Source organism: Miniopterus natalensis, chromosome 10 (assembly GCF_054644295.1).
Source record: "Miniopterus natalensis isolate mMinNat1 chromosome 10, mMinNat1.hap1, whole genome shotgun sequence".
Classification (NCBI taxonomy): Eukaryota; Metazoa; Chordata; class Mammalia; order Chiroptera; family Miniopteridae; genus Miniopterus; species Miniopterus natalensis.
Window position 1 is genome coordinate 19,969,195 of NC_142090.1, and position 21,454 is coordinate 19,990,648.

General features: G+C 36.2%; 1 pseudogene; it reads left to right on the forward strand.

Annotated features, from left to right (window-relative positions):
* Positions 1 to 431: 431 nt before the first annotated feature.
* LOC107537312 (developmentally-regulated GTP-binding protein 1 pseudogene) overlaps positions 432 to 21,454 on the forward strand; it is a 56,340-nt pseudogene continuing 35,317 nt past the window's right edge.

Here is a 21,454-nt window from a genome sequence, read left to right on the forward strand (position 1 = left end):
TAATTAAATTACTTAAATCTCTAAGACATACTCTCCTCTAAAATAGAGATGATAAAAATAATATCTACTTTGAAGGCTGTAAAGTTAAATAAGAAAATGAATGTGAAATACCAATATGCCTAGCGCATAATTAAGAGTCAAGGATGATTAGCTATTGCTACTTGTATAAAATAATTTTTACTGGTATCAGTTATGAAAGTAAAAATCATGAGAACTTGAAAGCAACAGATGCAAAAACTTCAAAAACAGGTCAGCATCTTTTGGAAGAAGTCTTTCTTAGTCACCTTGTCTTTATGGTAAGTTGTAAACATTCTTCACCTTTTTCTGTACCCACATCCTGTGTCCTGTGACTTAGCAGCTCCTTCCTTCAGAAGGTAGAGACTTTGGCCACAAGAATAAAGCAGAAGTGACCCTGTACCCATTATAAGCCTATGCCTCGACAGCACTACACATGTCCCCAGGCTGTTTCTAGGAAAACACGCCAGCAGAGGCCGGTCTGCTGGAGGACAAGAGACCACGTGGGTCAGAGAACAGATGACTCAGCTGAGATAATCCTGGACGAGCCAGCTAATTTGCCGCTGACCACAGACACAGCAGAGATGGGCCCAAATCAGCAGAAACACCAAACCACAGGCTTGTAAAAATAATAATAATAATAATAATAATAATAATAATAATAATAATAATAATAAAATAAAAGTGTTTATTGATGTATCATTTTTGGGAGGGAGAGAGAGAGAGGGAGAGGAAAGCATCAGTGTGAGAGAGACAATCTGCTGCCTCCCATACATGCCCTGACCAGGGATCAAACCTGCAGCCTGGGTATGTGCCCTGACCAGGAATCGAACCAGTGCCTGAGTCACACTCCAACCAACTGAGCCACACCGGCTTGGGCTACTGTTCTATCTCATTGAGGACTCTACTAGTTTATTATTCATCATGATTGTGGCAACAGATTATTGTTCATTCTCTCTGTGTATAAGAATCTGAATGCATCTTTGATGAAAGCAGTGGGGAAAAAATGCCTGATTTGTGACTGAAGACTTAAATACCATCAAAGAAAAGAAAAAGGCAAAACAGTAATACAAGTTACCATTTGGGCACTAAGTGGTAGATAGTGTCCTAAATAACACACATACATATAAAAATATAGTACACACACACACACACATAAAATGTAATTTCATTTAGTTCTTATGAGAAGCCTTTGAAACTGAGGAGAAACCAAAGCCGAGGAATTTAAGTAACCTACCCAAGCAGTCGCTGTGATTTCTGCTCAGGTTTGTCAGACTCCAGAGGTGTATTTCAACTCCTCTGTGACGCTGTCTTCCAGGGTAGGTTTTTTCATAACTCACAATACCTCTGCACTTGTTGACTAGAGGCAGATAAATACATAGCTTCATCAATGACTTAGAGATGCCGTTTCTAGGTTAATCATGAATTATTACACCAAACTGTTTTGGGCTCCATTTACTAGAAAGCAAGAATCAAAATAAGTAATCTAGATAAATGCAAATTTGGCAAAACACTTTCTAGTAATGATACATTCTTTATATTGTTAGCAAAGTAACACATTCTAAAGAATTTCAAAGTGCAGTTGAGGACTCACTGATCCAACCAAGGTGAGAGGGGATGAGACAAACCAGGGGAAGGGATATTTAACTGTCTGCTTTCAAAGCCTTCAGAGAGCAGCGTCTCTTTCCTCAAGGCCTAAATACATAAGATAATTTTGTGGAAATTATTAGAAGAGAGGCAAATGATGCAAACAGTTCCACAAACAGAAGGCACTCCCCTTTGGAACGGATGATCTTGAAATTTTATGGACTTAGGACGATTACTGTACAGTGATCCTGGGAGAATTAGGGTGTCCAATTTAAAGAAAAAATGTCATCAGCTTTGCCGAATGAAATGTTCTTGTGCTGCTTACTCCCCAAAGAAAAGGGAAAGTCTGTTTTTCTGTTCTAGACGCTGCCAGTCATGCAGCAGTGAACAGGAGCCATCATATGTCACTTTCCTTTCAGCTCTAATCTCTTCTCACAGTGACAGATGAATCACAGAAATCAATCTCAACTCTGACTGAAAAATCTTCTGCAGGGTTTTTATTTGAAGAGATTAAGGGCACCCTAGGAGGCAAAGTGAGTGTCGCCTAAGTTGGGTGCAAGTGTGTGCTGAAAGGGTTTCAGAGCTCTCTCCAGCATTTTGGGGAGAGCTCAGGCTCTGGAGGCAGGACAGGGCTCCATATCCTGTCCCACGGCATCAGCTGTGTGAGCGGGTAAGTCAGTCAGCCTCGGTGGGACTCAGTTTACTCATTTATCAAAAAGAAAATAATATCTACATAGGTCGATTGTGACGAGTATTAAACAACATATTTATGTTTTTGTTGCATTCTAATAGAAGCATTGATCAAAAATCAAATAACTGCTGATCAATTCCATCATTTGACACTATATTACTTAGTGCTATAAAAAATTCTGTTTTGCTACTTTCTATGTGAATATGTTTATTCCACTGCCCTACTTAAACAGTTGTTTCTAAAAAGGATTGCTTTCTATTTCTTTTTTAATGTACCCATCAGTTCTGAATACTCTGAAGGCACTCTGCCCATAGAAGTCAATAAATCTGGTGGATAACATTCGAGCCACTTTTTTTTTTTTAATGAGTGATATATTGCTGATCTATGTATTTATATAGATTTAGAAGGCATTGCAGGAATGATACCAAAACAGAAACAAAATTAAACGTATACTGATGCTATTTCTGTTCATTAGCAAAGTTTTATGCTATCTCCATGGTTTTCTCCTGAACCAGTGCCTTGTGGCCGATCTCAAGGCATGCAATTTGTTTCCCAGTCATTAGTGAGAATTAGTAAGGTAATACTGGGTACCTCAGTGGAACTTTTGCTGAATACTCTGGCCTGTCTACTTATTAGACATAATTACCTCTTCATGGTTGCTGAGCTCCCATTGCTACTCATTAGAAAATTCTGGAGCCAGGAGCAATACAGAAGGAAAGAGGTTTATTAAGGTTCATTTTTTATGCTGAACAAAAGTTCAGTTATTAGCACACATTGAGGCATTCCAGTTTATACTAAATTAGCTGCCTTTTAAAAGACACCTGTATGCAATATCATTACATGAAAGTAGTGTTTGAAGGGATCCTTGATCTGTCACAGAACTTCTGATGAATGACTATGTCTTGCTGTAAATAAAATGCAATGTAAACATGTCCCCAAGTGAATTTTAGTGGATGATTGTTAAATGTAAATAATTATAAATACAGAAGCTACTATTTTGTGGTTAGTCCCATGGGATCATCACAATTTTCAGCTTTGGCTTTGGTTTCTTTTATTCCATTTTTTCAATCTCAGCACAGAAGTAGTTGTATTTGAGTGTGTATATACGTGTGTATGTTGTGTAAACAAACAATTTTCAAATGATTCCAAATGTAACTTTAGATTTTAAAACTCACTAATTGGCAACCTTTTTATACCCAGGTTGTTCCTATAACTTGAAAAGGAAGAAGAGTAAAAATATGAGAAAAAAATTATACTGAGTAAAATATTTTAAACCCTCCCCCTCCAAATGAATAGCAAACTTTTAATTTTAAATTATAGCCATTAAAGACAAAGGTAAGTATATCATTAGAGAGTGATTTGCCAAGCCTTAGGAATTGTTTTATTTTAATCCTTTGATAATATTCATCTGCAATCTCTAAAATATAGATCTTAGTTTATTATTATATCGCCATCTTCTGGCAAACAGTAAGAAAAGCAGTTGGTTTTGTATCCAAAAAGTATTGAAATCATTTAAAGAATTTAATGAAAAATTGATCCATTGTAACAAATGTCCAGAATTGCATTCTGCAGGGCTCTCTTAACTGTTCAGTGTTATATTAATTTGCTACTTAATAATTTTGACTTCTAAAGTTCTCCAAGAAGTTTAAAGTTGTCAAGTTGCTACAACATGGCATAAATTCAATTAAGCCAAATTGTAAGATAAAGTTATATATATGTCTTTTATATATAATATATAATTTAATATATAAATATATATGTAATACAAAATACATGCATATGTAAAAAAAACTAAAGCTAAAAACAAAATGCCAGTTTTGAACTGCAATTTGAGGAAAAAATAAGACTATTAATTTATTACTTTAGGAATATAAATTTGTACCATATTTCTGAAGAATTATTTGGCAATATGCACCAAAAGTTTTTTAAATGTATATATCATCAGAAAATACTCTAGCATATGAGAAACATATAAAAAGAAAACTTAACATTTTTAGTTTAGTTTTTCTTGTTTGTGTTATACACACACATAGGGACTATGTTTAGAAATGAATGGAAAATCTTTGGAAACAATCCAGATATCTTTTTAAAAGTCATTTATGTAAATTGATAGAATGATTTTATTAATTGATAGAATAATGTTCACAATATATTGTTCAGAGAAAAAATAAACAAAGTAATATATATATTACAATCTCATGAAAATGGGGGATGGAAGTACATCAATTACTCACAGGTCATCTCCAGGTGTTGAAATTATAGATGAATTTATCTTTGTATTAATGCATATTTTCTATGTTCTAAATACTGACTTACTTAGAAAAATAGAACTAAAAATAACAAATAAATTTTCAAGCGCACAGAAATTAATTTAATTTTCAAGCACACAGAAAATGAGATAAATCAGTAAATAGTTAAGAGCCTACTTTTTGTGGAGTAGCACGAATTATAATTATACCCGGTATAACTGAGGAATGAGAATTACAAATCTACAGCATAGCAGGGCAGATGAAAATTACTATACAGTAAATGTATCAATCAGGCCATCTTGGTTTTAAAAACCTGAAACATGGTTGAATGTGCTTCAGCAAATAAAGAAAAAGGCAGATTATTTGCTTAAACAAATGGAAAGGGCAAAAGTAGAGCTGACCTTACATACGACTGTAAAGAACTTCAAAGCAGACAGGCCTGGGTTCTGTTTCTGTCCGTGTGACATCTTCATTGTCTAACGTCAGCTTCTCCATGTGGTGGTAGCAGGAAACATTCCTGAGCAGCTTAGGGCCATATAACTCCATCAAGAGAGGTGAAGTTAAAAATATTCTAACTGGTTAAACTTGTATTACATCCGTGCCCTATAGCCCAGGGCGTGGGTTAACATGATTGGCACTCTCCATTGTTAAAAATACATATTCTGACACTTGTTAAAATAGTAAGAAAGACTTTATTCAGGACTGTTGTAATAGGTGTCAAGGCTATCACAGCAGGAGAGAGAGATCAGGCACAACTCCAAATACAGTAAAGACAGCTGGGGATTTATAGTCAAGGAGCAGAGTGAGGGGTCCCTTGAAAATTACAAAGAGGAGACATCAAGGGTGAGGGGATTCTTGCTAAACCCACTTAACAGGACTCCTGCTGAAGGCAGGACGGGGCGACTAGGCTCCAAGGGCAGAGGATTCTTAATAAAATAACAGCAGGATCCTTGCTACGGCTGGACTATGCAGGCTGAAGACAGGGCCCAAGGACAAGGTCTAGTCAAAAAGTGGGCTCAAAGGAACATGACTAAAGTTTGGTCAAGGAGAGTGTCTTTGTCGTCACTAAAATCAAGTCTTTGAAAGGAGCAGGGTATGCGGACAGAGTTCTGTTCAAAACAAGTAATTAATATTTAAGCACCACAGTAAAACTCAATAGACACTTGTAAGAAATCTGTCCTGGGATAGTCTGCTTCTAGCTTAAAGGTTTTTAAAGAAAAGATAAATACGAAATTGAAAATTAATCAGCACTTTATAGGCAGAGATAAGAGCAGGGAGGAAGCTATTGCTAAGGAAGTAAGTTGTGAACAAAGACAGGAGAGCAAGAAAAGAGGGGTGAGTCTGTGTGAGGCCAAGTCAAACGGTTTGGCTGAATAATATTCCATTCTCTGTATGTTTATGCATATATCAAATCATATCATATCATCATATCTTCTTTATCTATTCACTTATTGATGGACACTTAGGTTGCTTCCATATCTTATTATAAATAATGCTGCAATGCAAATAGGGTAAACTTATCCTTTCAAATTAGTGTTTTCATTGCCTGCAGACAGATGCCCAGAAGTGGAACTGCTGGGTCATATGGTACGGAAGGACAAACACCATATGATTTCACTTATACATGGAATCTGAAAACAATAAACAAACAAACAAACAAACAAACAAAACAAAAAACTCATAGATACAAAGAACAAACTGAAGGCTGCCAGAGGGGAGGGGGATCTGGGAGGAAGGGCAAAAAAGGTAAAGGGGAATCAGAGGTACAGATTTCTAGAAATAAAATAAATAAGTCACGGGGGCTATAATGTACAGCATAAGGACGACAGCAAGCAATACTGTAACAACTTTGTACAGTGACAATGGTTACTAGACTTATGGTGACACTTCGTTAGGTATACAAATGTTGAACAACTACGTTGTACACCTGAAATGAATGTAATATTATATGTTAATTATATTTTAATTTAAAAATAAAGTGGGGATAATAGCTCCCCCAAAAAAGAATACAGTAGTCCCCCTCTTATCTGCAGGGAATGTGTTCAAAGACCCCGAGTGGATATCTGACCACAGGCAGTGCCAAAGCCTATATATACTATGATTTTTCCTGTGCGTACATACCTGTGATAAACTTTAATTCATAAGTGAGGCACCGTAAGGGGTTAACAACAACTAATAATAAAATAGAACAATTACAACAATATACTGTAATAAATGTTATGAGAATGTGGTCTCTACCAGAATATCTTATTGCACTGAATATACAGCATAAATAAGCTGGGCGAAGATGATTCACGTCGCAAGTGAGACAGAGCAGAACAGTGCAATATTTCACCATGCTGTCAGAGTGGTGGCATGCAATTTAAAACTTGTGAATTACTTCTGGAATTCTCCACTTAATATTTTTGGACCACAACTGACCATAGGTAACTGAAACCACAGTGAGCAAAACTGTGGATAAGGGGGGACTACTGTATGTAGAAATTTTCATATAAGAAAATGGGATACATCAATCTCAGGGAAGTAAATTTGAAAGGGGACATAACTGAATTCTGTAAAAGATTGAAAACAAGATAGAGGTAATAATAGGTTATGGAACAATAGCACCCACTAAGTGCTGGGAAATTGTATTTACTATAATCTATTCTATTTTTTATTTTCTTTATTCATTTATTTTACTCTTTAGAGTTTACATATAAGTGAAATCATATGGTATTTGTCCTTCTCTGATTGATTTATTTCACTGAGCATAATACCATTTATGTCCACCCAACCTGTAGCAAATGGTAAGATTTCATTCTTTTTTATGGCTGAGTAATATTCCATTGTGTATATGTAGCACATCTTCTTTATGCACTCATCTATTGATGGGTACTTGGGTTGCTTCCATATCTTGGCTATTGTAAATAATGCTGCAGTGAACACAGGGTGCATATATTCTTTGGAATTAGTGTTGTGGGTTTCTTTGGATATATTCCCAGAAGTAAAATCACTGGGTCATAAGGCAGTTTCCTCAAAAAATTAAAAACTGACCTGCCATTTGACCCAGTGATCCCACTTCTTGGAATACATCCTAAGAATCCTGAAACACCAATCACAAAGAACTTATGTCCCCCTATGTTCATAGCAGTGTAATTTACAATAGCCAAGCTCTAGAAACAGCCCGAGTGCCCATCAGTAGATGAGTGGATAAAAAGCTGTGGGGCATTCACACCATGGAATACTATGCAGCTGTAAAAAAGAAGGAGCTCTTACCCTTTCAGACAGCATGGTGCAGCCTGGAGAGTATTATGCTAAGGGAAATATGCCAGTCAGAAAAAGACAAGTACCACATGATCTCACTCTTATGTGGAATCTAATGAACAAAATTAACTGATGAACAAAATAGATCCAGAGACAAAGAAGCTTGGAACAAACTGAGGAATCTCAGAGGGAAGGCAGGGGTGGGTGGGTGGGAAGAGATTAACTAAAGAACTTATGTGCATATATGCATAACCCATGGACACAGACCTGGGGAAGGGTGGGGGGCAGGGAAGGGGTAGAAAGGGTCAATGGGGGGAAAAGGGGGATATCTGTAATATTCACACAAAAATTAAAAATGTATTCTATTTTGAGAATAAAACTGATCATTATTATTATTATTCTAACATTTTAAATGAAGAAACTCAGGCTCAAAGAATTTGGGGATTGTCCCATAATGAGTGAATGAAATAGTGTCAGGTAATACAAAAGAAAGCAATACTTTACCCCCAGTGCATTGAAGACAAGAGGTGTTAGAGGCTGAAAATAAAATTACATATAAGTGAATAAAAATTCAAGGAAAACTCAGCATAAGTGCTAGCTTCATCGTGAATAGTGAGTACATGTTATGAGTTACGAAGTAGAAGGCTAGCCTTTGAGATTGCAGCATGGAAAATAATTGGGAAGCCTTATAACCACCCTCTGGGCTCTCTCAGGAGCAGCATGTTGAGTGTGCTACAGCCTGGTAAACGTCAAAGCTGTTTATGTGTAACAAATATTTATCAAGCACAGTGCTTAGGATATCTTAACTCAGTGAACATCCCTAATAGGACATCAATATGCATAACAAATACCTGCATTAAAAATACTGTTTTCTTTTTTACCAATTGCCTTTCTTGGTCCTAGAGACCTAGAACTAGACTGTAAGGCTACCCACAGGATCCATGCCATGGGACTCTATTACAAATGAAGCTTTGGTAGAATGAAATGCTTTTAGTATTTTTAGTAATAAATCCCCTTGGATAGGATCAGAAACACATCCACACTATCCTAAATTCTGCACTCTCCACAGTAGTGCTGTGAGGCTCCCACCTTACATCATAAATGTAAACCCTCAAAATTTTTTATTTGGATGGAAAACCTAAGAATTGTCTTTAATATGACCGTGTAATGCTACACAGAATTCCAAGTAGCTGTTGTATAACTGCACTCTCCTGTCTCGGGAGATCTATGTACCAAATAATAACTGCCAACCAAGTTGAATTCAAAGGCAATTTCTAATTCATTACTTGAGAGGGAGCTTTGAAATATGCTTATTTAAAACTTTGCTACATAGCAGTAAGTTCCGTGCCACCCTTCTGCAATGTCAGTATAATATCGCCAAGTACGAGAGTGAAGCACAAATGTTGACAGTTAATTATGGATATTAAATTCAATCTCCCATTTTAGATATATGCCAAATGTCACCATGTTCAAGAGTTCATAAATGATCAGTTCGCTTCCGCTAGTCAATGTAATATGAATTATAGGGTGAGATATATTATGTTAAACCACTCCTCTTTGGTTACACATCTATAAAGTATTCTTTTGCATCCTAGAAGTTCTGAATCCCAGAAACTTCCCAAATACTTTGTCCATGACTATAATATAGTTACCCCTAGGGTGTGATTTCAACAGTCAAGGGTGAAATGGAGCATAACAGGTCATCACTTCTTACTAATTAATGATTTAAATTGTTATGCCTGGCAAGCTTGAGCATTTTTCAAAATGAGAATTGCAGTAGCCTATTTTTAGAAGCAGGACAGTCTAAATTACAGCTACATATCTATATATGTGTGACTTTGCAAAATAAAAAATATGAAAGAATGTGCTGGTTGTAACAGGGATATTTAGGGTCATCTTTTCATTATTACCCGGATGTTCATTTGCAGGAACTAAAAAATAAGGCTTTATATTTAGCATTCTTTGACAACTTCAGTTGTGCACTGAAAGGTTAGAAGTTATATCAAAAGTTAAAGTTTTACAATCAATTGTGTCTTAAACTCTAACCTTAGAGCTCAGCAGCCATAAACATTTTTACAGCTTCTCTGGAGACTTTCTGTGCATTGCATTCACGCTGTGAAATCATATCATACCTGAGGCATTTGTACAACTTTCTGTGATAAAGGCCTTCAGACGATGGCCCCAGATCTAGAACAGATTTCCTTACGGAGAATTCTATAGTAGTTTGTGCTACAGTGAGGGCCAAAATAACCAAACAAACCAGGTCCACTTTCAAGTGAGAGTTAAACAAACATTTCACAGTCCCTAAATCAAATTCCATCTGCTTCCACCAGTCATGATTACTTTTGATAGCCAGTAGCCTATAAAACATTTTAAGATGTGTATGTATCACACATTGATGACTTATATTGCCAATTCATTATTCCTAACTCTCTTATTGCCATTTTATCATTCCTGACTAATTGCATGTTCTGACAGTTTCTATGAAATGTATGATACCCAATAATAATTATTGACTATTCATCCAGCAGTAGTAGGAAGCATAGCCAGGGGAAAATGAGCTCCCAATGACACATCAGCAGATGCTATTTAGACTTTAATAATTTCGTGTTAATTTGGGCTTTGGCAGTAATTAGGGAATTTATGCCTTAAATATTTTCACTTTCATTGACATCCTTAAATAATTTCAGTGGTTAATAAAAGAAGTTTCTTACTGATTAGTTTAACATAGTTAGCTTATCAGTATAGTCAATTTAAAAGCTTTTTTTAAAGGGAAATTTTCTACCAATAAAGAATGGCTTGAGATTTATTTCATCATAGGTAGAAGTTTTGTTTTATTAGCAGTTAGTTTCCTTCTTCAAAAAAATTCAATCTTATTTCCTAGATTAATTTTCCATTTTAGTGTGGTATATATAAAGGGAGAGTCTTTATGTGGACAAACATCAGAACCAAACTGTAACCCACAAATGCCGTAGAGCTACTTGTCGAACTTCAGTGATGCATTTCAAGAGCTGCAATTCAATCACAAATAACCCTGCAGCAGCTACACCTGAAACCCCAACAAAGTCTGGTTTTAACTATGGCTGTTCAGTGATATTGCAAACACAATTCACTAAGCTTTTATATACATTCTAGCTCTTTAACTCAGTCATGCAAAGAACCCAAAGGCATCTGACCTGCTAAGTTGCCTGAAAATATGGAACTGTCTTTCTGAATAGTTTTTCTTTGAAGTAACTCAAGTATGGCTTTGGTCTTATTATAGATTTCACTTGGAGACAGTGAAGAAAATAACATGCTTCACAGGCTGTCCTTGCTAATCTAGTGACACCCAGTCTGGGGCTAAGCATAGAGAGGATACTTAGGAAATACTTGTTAAATGAACAGCTCTTGCACAGTAAAACAGCGTCAGTGATAGAGAGCTAGCTCTGTAACTTCAAACTCTACAATGTCTATATAAATTCATATTTTCTTACCTTAGACCATCACAAAATTAAGAGAAAAATGTATGTCATCAAATAATCAACTTGTTCATAATCAGTTGACTTATTTAGCAAATAACTAATAAGAATCCATGGTGTGTTAAGTAGTAGAGATACAAAAGAGGTAAAACTAGCCCCTGATATCAATGGCTGTCCAGGTTTATATAAAGATTACTAATATTTTAAATGTTACCTGGAAGGTAATTTCACATAATATGTTGTAATAGCACTTCAATTTCTGCTGTCAGATATTTAGACTGAATCTGAAGGGTGACCTATGTGACTCTTAGTGCACCAGAAAGACATAAATAACAGCAATAAGATTTAAATCGGAGATGGGGAGAGAAATGTAACCAAACCACTCTATTTTCTTACAGATACAGCTCTCCCTGGTTAGGCACATTTGTACATAATGTAGACAGAAAATGTCAGACTCTGACATAAACAGCAATGAAATAGGAATTAGAGCATGAAAGATGTCTGAGCCTCAATTTCCTCACCTGTAAAGTTTAAGTAGTGTTTCTATATTATTACTCAGATACACATGTGTATTGAAAACTGTTAAAGCAGGGTAAAGTGATTTTGTACCCCCGAATATCTAGAGCTACAGAGATACAACCACAAAGTAAAGAGAGAAAAGTCTCTGAAAACCAGATAATAAAATCTGCCTCATTGATTTATTGCCACATCCCATCATAAGCAAGACTGTATTAGTTATGCAAACTATATGCAACACATTTACGCTATTTACGATAAAATCATTTCATCGTATGCCATTTCTCAAGAACCATAAACTTGGCTTTAATGTTTCTGCTTATCTGAATGAGCCAGAAATCATCCACTAATCATGGCCCAGAGTCTTCTGCAACATTTAGATAATGAAGAAATATCACTATCTTAGCATATATTATGCACAACACCTATGGAGAACGTTCCTGAAGCTGTGTAAATGTGGAAGAATCATTTGAGCAGTATGGAGAGGGAAACAAGCAGTGTTATTTCTGAACCAACTGGAATTTTTCTCTTTAAAGCATTCTCAGCTCAGAATGATGTATTTGTAAGCAGAAAGGAGTTGTGGATGAGGCATCTGTAATAGTAAAAAAAATGGCAAACACACATTCTCATGTGCAGACCTTCCTTCTTCTGTCCACCCCCAGGAGGGTCATCACAATCACCAGGAATTTTTGCAAAACTCTCGAAATGCCTAGTAATTCTGATACACACTTAATCCACACACTACCTTCCACTTATTCAGATTCTTTCATTTAAGGGTATCCGAATAAAATCAGTAACAAAACCATTTACTAATCATGCATGAACTCAGCTTCCACAAATACTATTTTTGAACTTTGGGATTCAGAGAAGCCCTGGGCCAAATGTGGTTCACATATGTATCTTGGATGTTTGTTATCTTTGAATAATGATCTTAGAATAGTGAGGTAAAAGTCCTCACTAGATCAGGCAAAACCGTACTACTACTCACTGGTTTGTTAAATGGATGTGCTCGATCACTTTTGTCTCTGTCTCTGTCTCTCTCTCCGCAGTGGAAAACACTAAGTCTCATCTGTAATTGAAGAAATCTGAACTAACCACCACCAGAACTGACATAATTTCCCTAAAGGAATGAGAATATGGGGCCCCAAATTTCCCAAAACAAAATATTAGTATTGAAATCACTGTAGAAATATCAAAGTTACACTGTCCCTACCTCAATTTTTCATTTACATCTAGAAAAAAAAGAGTAAAGAATTGAAAAAAGGTTGGTACAGAGTACAATGTAAGGGAGATGAATGTTAGATTTTCAATGTCCATATATGTCTACAATGTTTATAACCTGCTACAGGTATTCTATTGTAAATGTATTCATTCAACAAATATATATTGATCACTAACTTTGTGCTTGACACTGTTGTAGACACTAGAGTTATCCTTTCCATTTTTGCCTATTTAAAAAAATCAAAACCCAGAACTGTACATAAATTTGTATTCTCAATGAGTAAGATAAGTATTATAAGTACAATACATTTTTCCATAATATATTTTGCAATGTCAGTCATAACCCAGATATTCTGTAAGAAGTTGATGTCTAATGCCCTAATTCTCTACATATGTTTCTTCACAGGTCAAGGATCATCTATTATAATGTTGGTAATACCTTTGTTACAACAATGACCATCTTAGGTCCTTGAAGCAATTAATAATTGAGTCATTTTCTTCCTTAAACAAAACTCAACTTATTAGTTTATATAATAATGTTGCTCTTACCACTTAATTTGTTCTGAATTTTGTAGAATAGATAAGAGTGGTGGGTAAGGATGGGTTCTAGTTAATATTCTAAAGAAATAAATGTTATTGACTTCACAAAAAGGGTCTTTGTTCTCTGATAATTTGAAAAACATTGTTTCTTAACCGTGCAACATTTTTCTTCCTGTATTAACAACTTGGAGGTGGAAAGAAGGCTATGAGAGTTTATTTATTTTTACTTTTTAAAAAATATATCGTTATTGATTTCAGAGAGAGGAAGGGAGAGGGAGAGAGAGAGAGACATCAATGATGAGAGAGTCATTGATCGGCTGCCTCCTGCACGTCCCTGACTGGGATCGAGCCCACAACCCAGGCATGTGTCCCAGCCAGAAATCAAACCTCGATCACCTGGATCCTAGGTCGATGCTCAACCACTGAGCCACACCCAGCCAGGCTATTTTTTATTTTTTAATTACAGTTTACACTCACTATTATTCTACATTAGTTTCAGATGTACAGCATACTGATTAGACAATCATGTACTTTACAGAGTGGCCCCCTCAATATTCCAAGTACTCACCTGGCCCCATACCTAGTTATTACAATATTATTGACTATATTCCCTATGCTATACTTTACATCTCTGTGACTCTTCTGTAATTACTAATCTGTGTTTCTTAATCCCTTCACCTTTTTCACCCAGTCCCTACCCTTCCCACCTCAAATCTGTTCTCGGTATCTATGAGTCTATTTTTAACGAAGAGAATATAATTAGGTTAAAGGAAAGTTTCTTAACCCAGATTTCCCAGTTAGACCTTTATCAGTTTACACTGGTTTCTACATTTTGAAACTCTTCTCACTATTTCTTCCCTTAAATGCATTGGATTCATTTCAAATGAATTTGGAAACCAGATAATGGTAAGAGAAGCAATCTCCTTGAGAAAGGTTCAGCAATAATTAACATACAGTTAACTGACATTTTTAAAGATTTTTGCATCACAAAGAAATGTTAGTAAATATTAAGAGACTGTGAATTCTCCCCTGGCATGAGAATGGAAAGGATGGGTTAAATCAAGGTGGGCGGTATGGGGGTAAACGTGTGAAGCACGGGCTTTGTTCCCCAGGTGTCAATTAGCCCCACCAAGATAGGATTCATAGTCTGGAAATGGGGGGGAAATAAGGTGTCAGTTCAAAGCTGCAACCACCTACTATATTCCAATTTCCCTCTCTCTCGCCCTCCCCACTACGAAACTAAATCAGAATCTTCAGGAAGAGACTGGAGCACATACTTTGAGAAAACTCTACAGACTTACTTTTACCACTGTTTTAATCTCATTTTTCACCTTCATCTATATGAAAAGTTGGCATCTCCTAGGCAGAATTATATTTTTAAATACGCAGATGCTGCTAATAAAGTATCTCATGTCTTTTCAACAGAAACATAAGGCCACCGATATATATTAGTTTGTTGGTACACATGTAAATGTGGCTAAGAAAAAATTTACAGAAGAACAAACATTCTCACAAAGAAAATACAACACAGTAAAACACAATTAATAAATACAATTAAATGAACCAAATTATAACTCATCAATAGATGAGAGAGGCGTGCCAATGGCTCTGTCTGCATGGTTACTATACAGCCAATTTTCTGGGCTATTAGACAAACTCTGCACAAAGCTTTTTGATGATTAACTGCGTATATTAGAATCCAATTAATTTAGCCAACATTTATTGAATACCTATCATATTCAATGTTCTATGACAAACAATGGAGTTATAATGATGAAAAGGCATTTCTTTATTGCACAGGCTTAGGTGTTTTATATGTCACCTTACATTTCTTGAAAATCAACAAAAGCCTGATACAACATGATTTTTCTATGTTCCGCAATGCCCTTGCCTTGCATGAGCACATAAAAATGCAGTTCAGTTTACACTCTGTAATATTCTAGCAGTATATAGACAGTAAAAATATATTTCATTTATAAATGTCTCATTCATTCAAAAAATATTTATCAAGGGCCTATTCTGTTCCACATTCTGTGCCAGTAACTGAAGACAGAGCAATGAAATATCAGCATAGTTCTTGTTTTTCAGAACCACAATTTTATCTTTATTCTTTTCCCGATAACAAAGCTCCTGGAGCCTTCCATCTGGGCAGATTATTCGCTTTGTCTGCTGCTGGAGTTTGCCTTCCTCCCGAGGCTATCTAAACTTCTCTCATCTCCATCAGACTTATTTGGCTTGATTTCTATTTCCTTCCCTATCCAATCTGAATACTAATATATGCTAATGAATCAATAAAATATCTCTCCCTTTCTGTGTGATAGTTGTGCATTTGTGCAATGTCCTTCTAGAGACCATGTATTTATTTTTTTAAATATATTTTTATGATTTCAGAGAGAGGAAGGGAAAGGGAGAGAGAGAAACATCAATGATGAGAGTCATTGACCGGCTGCCTTCTGCACGCTCCCTACTGGGGATCAAGCCCAAAACCCAGGCATGTGCCCTGACTGGGAATAGAACCGAGATCCCCTGGAGCCTAGGTCGATGCTCAACCACCGAGTCATGCCAGCTGGGCTAAAAGCCATGTATTTAAACCAAAGTGACTCTGATGGTAGGGATTTCAAACTCTGAGATAGGCAATTTGAGAAAATAATTAGACTGAATTCATGAGTAGTTACTTACATATCTTTGCAGAGATTATGCCTGTAGCCACCTGGTATAAAAAGCTGTGGAAAGTATTTTGGTATTTAATTGCACTGTCCATCTCACAGTGAGGTCCCAGTATGACGCTCACACCTTCTGTTTTAGAGACTTAGACACAGACCTTTGATTGATGAATACAATCACTACATTACAGGAGTTTTTCATCCTATTGTGTCCTGCTAATCATGCACTAAAATAAGCAGAGAACATTCATTCTCAAGACTCTGTTTTAACAGTGTCTAGTTCAAACACACCATCAATACAGTCTGCAATCTAGCCTGCAATCAGGCTAAACCATCACCGGGAATACTTTCTACTTCTTGTGACAAATTTCACTTTTCAAAATGCAGTTTATTTCAAGGATACTCTTTAAAGAAAAATTAACATTTATGTGCTAGAAACTGTGCTACTTCTCTATATCTGCCATCTCTCGCAGTTCTCTTTACGGTTCTATGAAGTAGACGCATGTGCATCTCCATTTTACAGATGAGGAAGCTGAGATTAAAAAAGGCTAAATCTTTGGCTACTGTCAAATAACTAGTAAGTGTAACAGCTCTGACTGAAGCAAGCAGAACAAATTTCAATGGTGCCAGAAAAGGACCCTGACCAAAATATATCAGCCACCACTTATCACCATGATTGAAAGTCTACCTTTAGTAAATAATTCTTTGGAGTGCTAAAATTATTTTATTTGTCTTTTTTTCCATTTTAGAAGCTTATTAAATATATATGTATCACTAAGAGAAGTGACACCTAAAGATTTTCACCTAAATATTATTGGACACCTCTACCAGGAGATATTACTTTATGAATGCTACAACTTATATATAATTTCACTAAAACTAAGATGCCACTAATTGTAAAATGCACCATTTTTTGGTATACCACTAAGAAAAAATGCCAATTAACCCTGATAATGGTAATGATTTTTTATCACATCAACTTAAAGTCACATTTCAATTTCAGGGATGTTGATATGGAAAAAAATGAGTTTCTTATCATTGACAAAACAGTGTAGACCCTTTGAACATGAACTAAAATAAGATGGAATTTAGAGTATCACTAAAGACTAATTTTACCTGTTTCGCCATTTTAATAAAGATTACTGAAATTGCTGGATTACTTAAACTGGTTTGGGAGATTAAAATTTAAGAAGTTGTATTACTGCAGAACTAGACTATGCATAATTATTATATTCAGGGGAATGTAGTTGCTGTAGTTGAGCTCAAAATTGGTTACTTAGTGGAGAAATTTATTTCTTGATTTTAAATATTATCCATTTATCTTTAACAACTAAGCAAACATCAGAGTAGATACTAATGAAAATATCATAAGCCTTAGAGTTGGAGTTGAATTTAAATCATCTTGATTTCTTCAGTTGTAAAATACAAAACTTAAAAGGGATAACACATAAATGTATAGTATTTAATGTGTAGTATTTAATGGGTACTCAATATTCATTAGTTTCCCACATATACATACCTTGTAAAGAAGACACTTTATTCCCTTCTTTAAGGAGTTCCTACAGTGTGACACTTTGTAGCACTCGCAGTAAAAAAGAGAGGACACCATCATGGTGGCTGAGGCTGGAGAGAAAATAAACACACAAATTCTGTGGGATGCCTAAGCTATATTTTACATTTCTAAAAGGTGTAAAAGCTGCCCATTCACATATACAATCTACTTCAAAAGGCTCCCACTTAATGCTTTTTTTTTTTTATTTGTTCCTTTCCCTCCCATTTTTCTCCCCCTGCCACTTTTCTTACTGTCATTTTTCTTCCTGACTCTGCCCCAAACCTATTACTGAATAGCTGGGGCTTTGCTGGCCAATGCTAGGAGCCTTTCCAATTATTTTGTCCCTTCACCTCAAGCATATTGGATGAAAATCAAATATGCAGACAATAAACTCCAACGGCCTTTTAGTTCTAATCCTCACAGTGGGAAAAACTATTGTATTTCTCTCGAATTGCCACTCACCTAGTTTTTCTATCCATATTTAACACGGCTGCCTTTGATCAAATCAACGAGTTGCAAAATTCTACAGACATTTCAGTGCCTTTTTAAAATTAGTTTAAATGAGCAAAAATTCTTATTTGTTACTTACTGGTCCTTGAATTAATTTTTCAAAGAGTTACCACTTCAGGTCTTCTACTGTAATCAGGATGGTAGATACAAGTCAGTTACCATATTGTGAAAATCTTCAAGCAGCAATTTGGTAAGATCCTCCCACTCCCCATTCCCATCATATTGAAAATGTATCTGCAAATATTTAATCTCAATTTCACATTCAATTATTGTCTGACTTCTTATTTTGGTTTTTGACTACTTCTTGTACTTTGGTAAATAAATATCCACATTTTCTATTTCCATATTTTAACTATTTTATGCACATCGCTACTTTGTATTAAGAATGTAGAAAAGATCAGTATTAGTTAGTGAAAACTCATAGCTATGGAAAATATTTAAAGAATCAAAATATTCATTTTTTATTTTACTTCTAGTATTTCAAAAGAGGCAAAACTTTGTCTAATAATTAGTTTTAGGAGACAAGTTTTAATAAGTGGGAAAATTTTTTAAATACTTCAAATTTCTTTTTCTGATGTGCGTGATTATTACCATAGTCCCTATAATTATTTTTGTCTGTTTAATTTCTCAGCACAATATACCTACTTTTAGAAAGAATAGCAAAGGTATTCTTTATATTATTTCTTTACAGGACTTTCCAATATTCTCTCATAATGAGGTTTTATCATATAATCACCTAGCCCCATGGTTCCTGCTCTACTTTCTTCATATTTGTATTATTGGCAGGGAGCTGCTAATATTTCCTAAAATACATAATAAACTGTTGTCAGCTGGCAGTCAAATTAGTTATATACCTGAAGCTATTATACTTGAAGCAACTTTGCCATTAATACCAAATTACACTGTCAGGTTTTATTAAACATATTTATTCAACATAAACCCTTCTGAAGCAATTCACTGTTATACAACAGAACTTTTAATTTTAAGGAAGTCCCACACTGAGAAGCCAATAATATTTTGTAAGAAAAGCATTTTTTCTTTCAAACAAGTAATAGAACATTTCCCATGGCCAAGTATACAATGCACAACTCTTAGGTGAAGAAACGCTTCCTTTACCTAAATTCTAATCTTAGCAGAGATCCCCCACACTAACTGGCAGAATGGGCGGTTGGTGGGGACTTCATCTCTACAACCCAGTTCCTGAGCACTGTACCTAAAACACTGTAATTGGGAGAGTTGATATCATAGAAGTATTTTCAAAACAAAACAAAACACTTTAGAAGCCTTGACTCTTGTCCAGTTACCTATTTTACAAACAAGGAAACAGAAGACCAATGCCTGCCTTGTCCACAGTGACTTCTGTCCTGTAGCCTTTTCCTCACTCAAGGAAAAAAATTTATTGAAATCAGATCTTTTTCTGCACAATATTTCTTTTCTCAGAGAAAAAAAACATTTCTAATCTTTCACATATGGGAACTTGCATACCTTGAAAAAGTTTGAGGATTTTTGACTCAGTTTAAGATGAAAATTAATATATTTTACTAATTAAGAAATTGACCATTTTCAGCCAATAATAAAGAAATTCTTTATATATGCTATGCATTTCATTAGATACTGAGGAGCCGGCGATGAATAAATATGGTTCTCTAATCTGAATGACCTTAGAGTCTAGTGGGGGAGGCCAAATGACAATAACAAATTCACTTACTGATATCATAATAAAGTTGCATGCAATGTGCCAGGAAGCACACAGAAGGTAGGGAAACTATTTTCCAGACAAACTTAGAGTAACTTTTTATATCTGACCACTTTTCCCTCTGACCCTGTCTGCCATTTAAATAAAGACCATTTAAATCCTGGCATTTTTAAAATTGATGTTCTTAGTACTGTGCTATCTGGCATTTCATCAGACTACTTCTTAAATCTATAATATAGAGCACATTGATTCCCAGTATTCCCTTATCTAATAAATCCATCATCACATAAGGAAGAAGAAAAGAATAATCTTCTATAACCTTGCTTTAATAAATATGTCTTATTGATCACTTTTTAGACATTTTGTTCTCAAGTGTTCACATATCAATAGTATTTCTTGGGTCATAAATTTAAATCCATCTATAAGTCATGTGACTCAACTTTGTGAAAACTTTCTAGACTTTTGTGCTACTGTTTGCATCCCAGAGTGGAAAAGCTTCAGTCTAAGCTACGCAAAGCAGCGATTTTCAACCAGTGTGCTGCATGAATTTTTAAAACATGCACTTCCTGGCTATTTAGTCAGGGCACTGATCCCTTTTCCCTTAGATTATCATATTCAAAAAATGAAAACAGCCGACACAATAGCCACCCATGTGAATGAGTCAGAATTATAACTATTTTTTTGTCAGATCAGCAAAAAGATATACTGTTTGGTGTGCTTCAGAATTTTAGTAATGAGTTTATGTGCACCCTGAGATGAAAAAGGTTGAAAATTGCTGATGTAGGGCATTGAACCTAAAAGGAAGTTGAATAGGCTTTCCTAATGCTGTTACAAGGGTGATTGGGCAACTCTTAGGTAAGCTCTTAACTTAGTAGATACCCCCCCAACACACTCACTGGCTATTTGATTTTTAAAAGTATAATAATAAAAATCATTAAGATAAAAATATATATGAAATTGGGAGAGAAACAAGAAGGCGGTGTACGTAACAGCTGCACCCGCCGCCTCCCACAACCACATCAAAATTACAGCTAAGATACAAAACCACCATCACTCTGAGCCTCCTGAGATCCGGCTGCACAGAAGCCCCGCAGCCAGGGAGCTGAAGCAGCACCGAGACCAGGAGGAGGGGCGGAGACGCGGGCGGATCGGGGCTGGATCCTGGAGAAACCGCCTCGGGCCCACCCCCGGTGCTGCGGTTGAAACCCGGGAGGGAATCTCGGGGTGGAGGTTTCCCGGAGGAGTGAGGGGTCCCAGCCCCACAGCAGGACCCAGCCCAGGGCTCCAAGGCCGGGAAGAGACGTCCCCACAACTCAGGCTGTGAAACCAGCGGGGTCTGTCCCTGAGGGTCGCGAGGCTGCGGGAGCCCCAGCAGCTCCTCTAAAGGGCCCGGCGCGGACTCACTCGGACGCTCCCTCTGAGCCCAGCGCCGGGAGCAGCCGGAAAGGACCCCGGACACTCTGGGAGGAACTAACCTGCCTGAGATCCCGGCAAGAGCTGAAGGGCGGCTTCC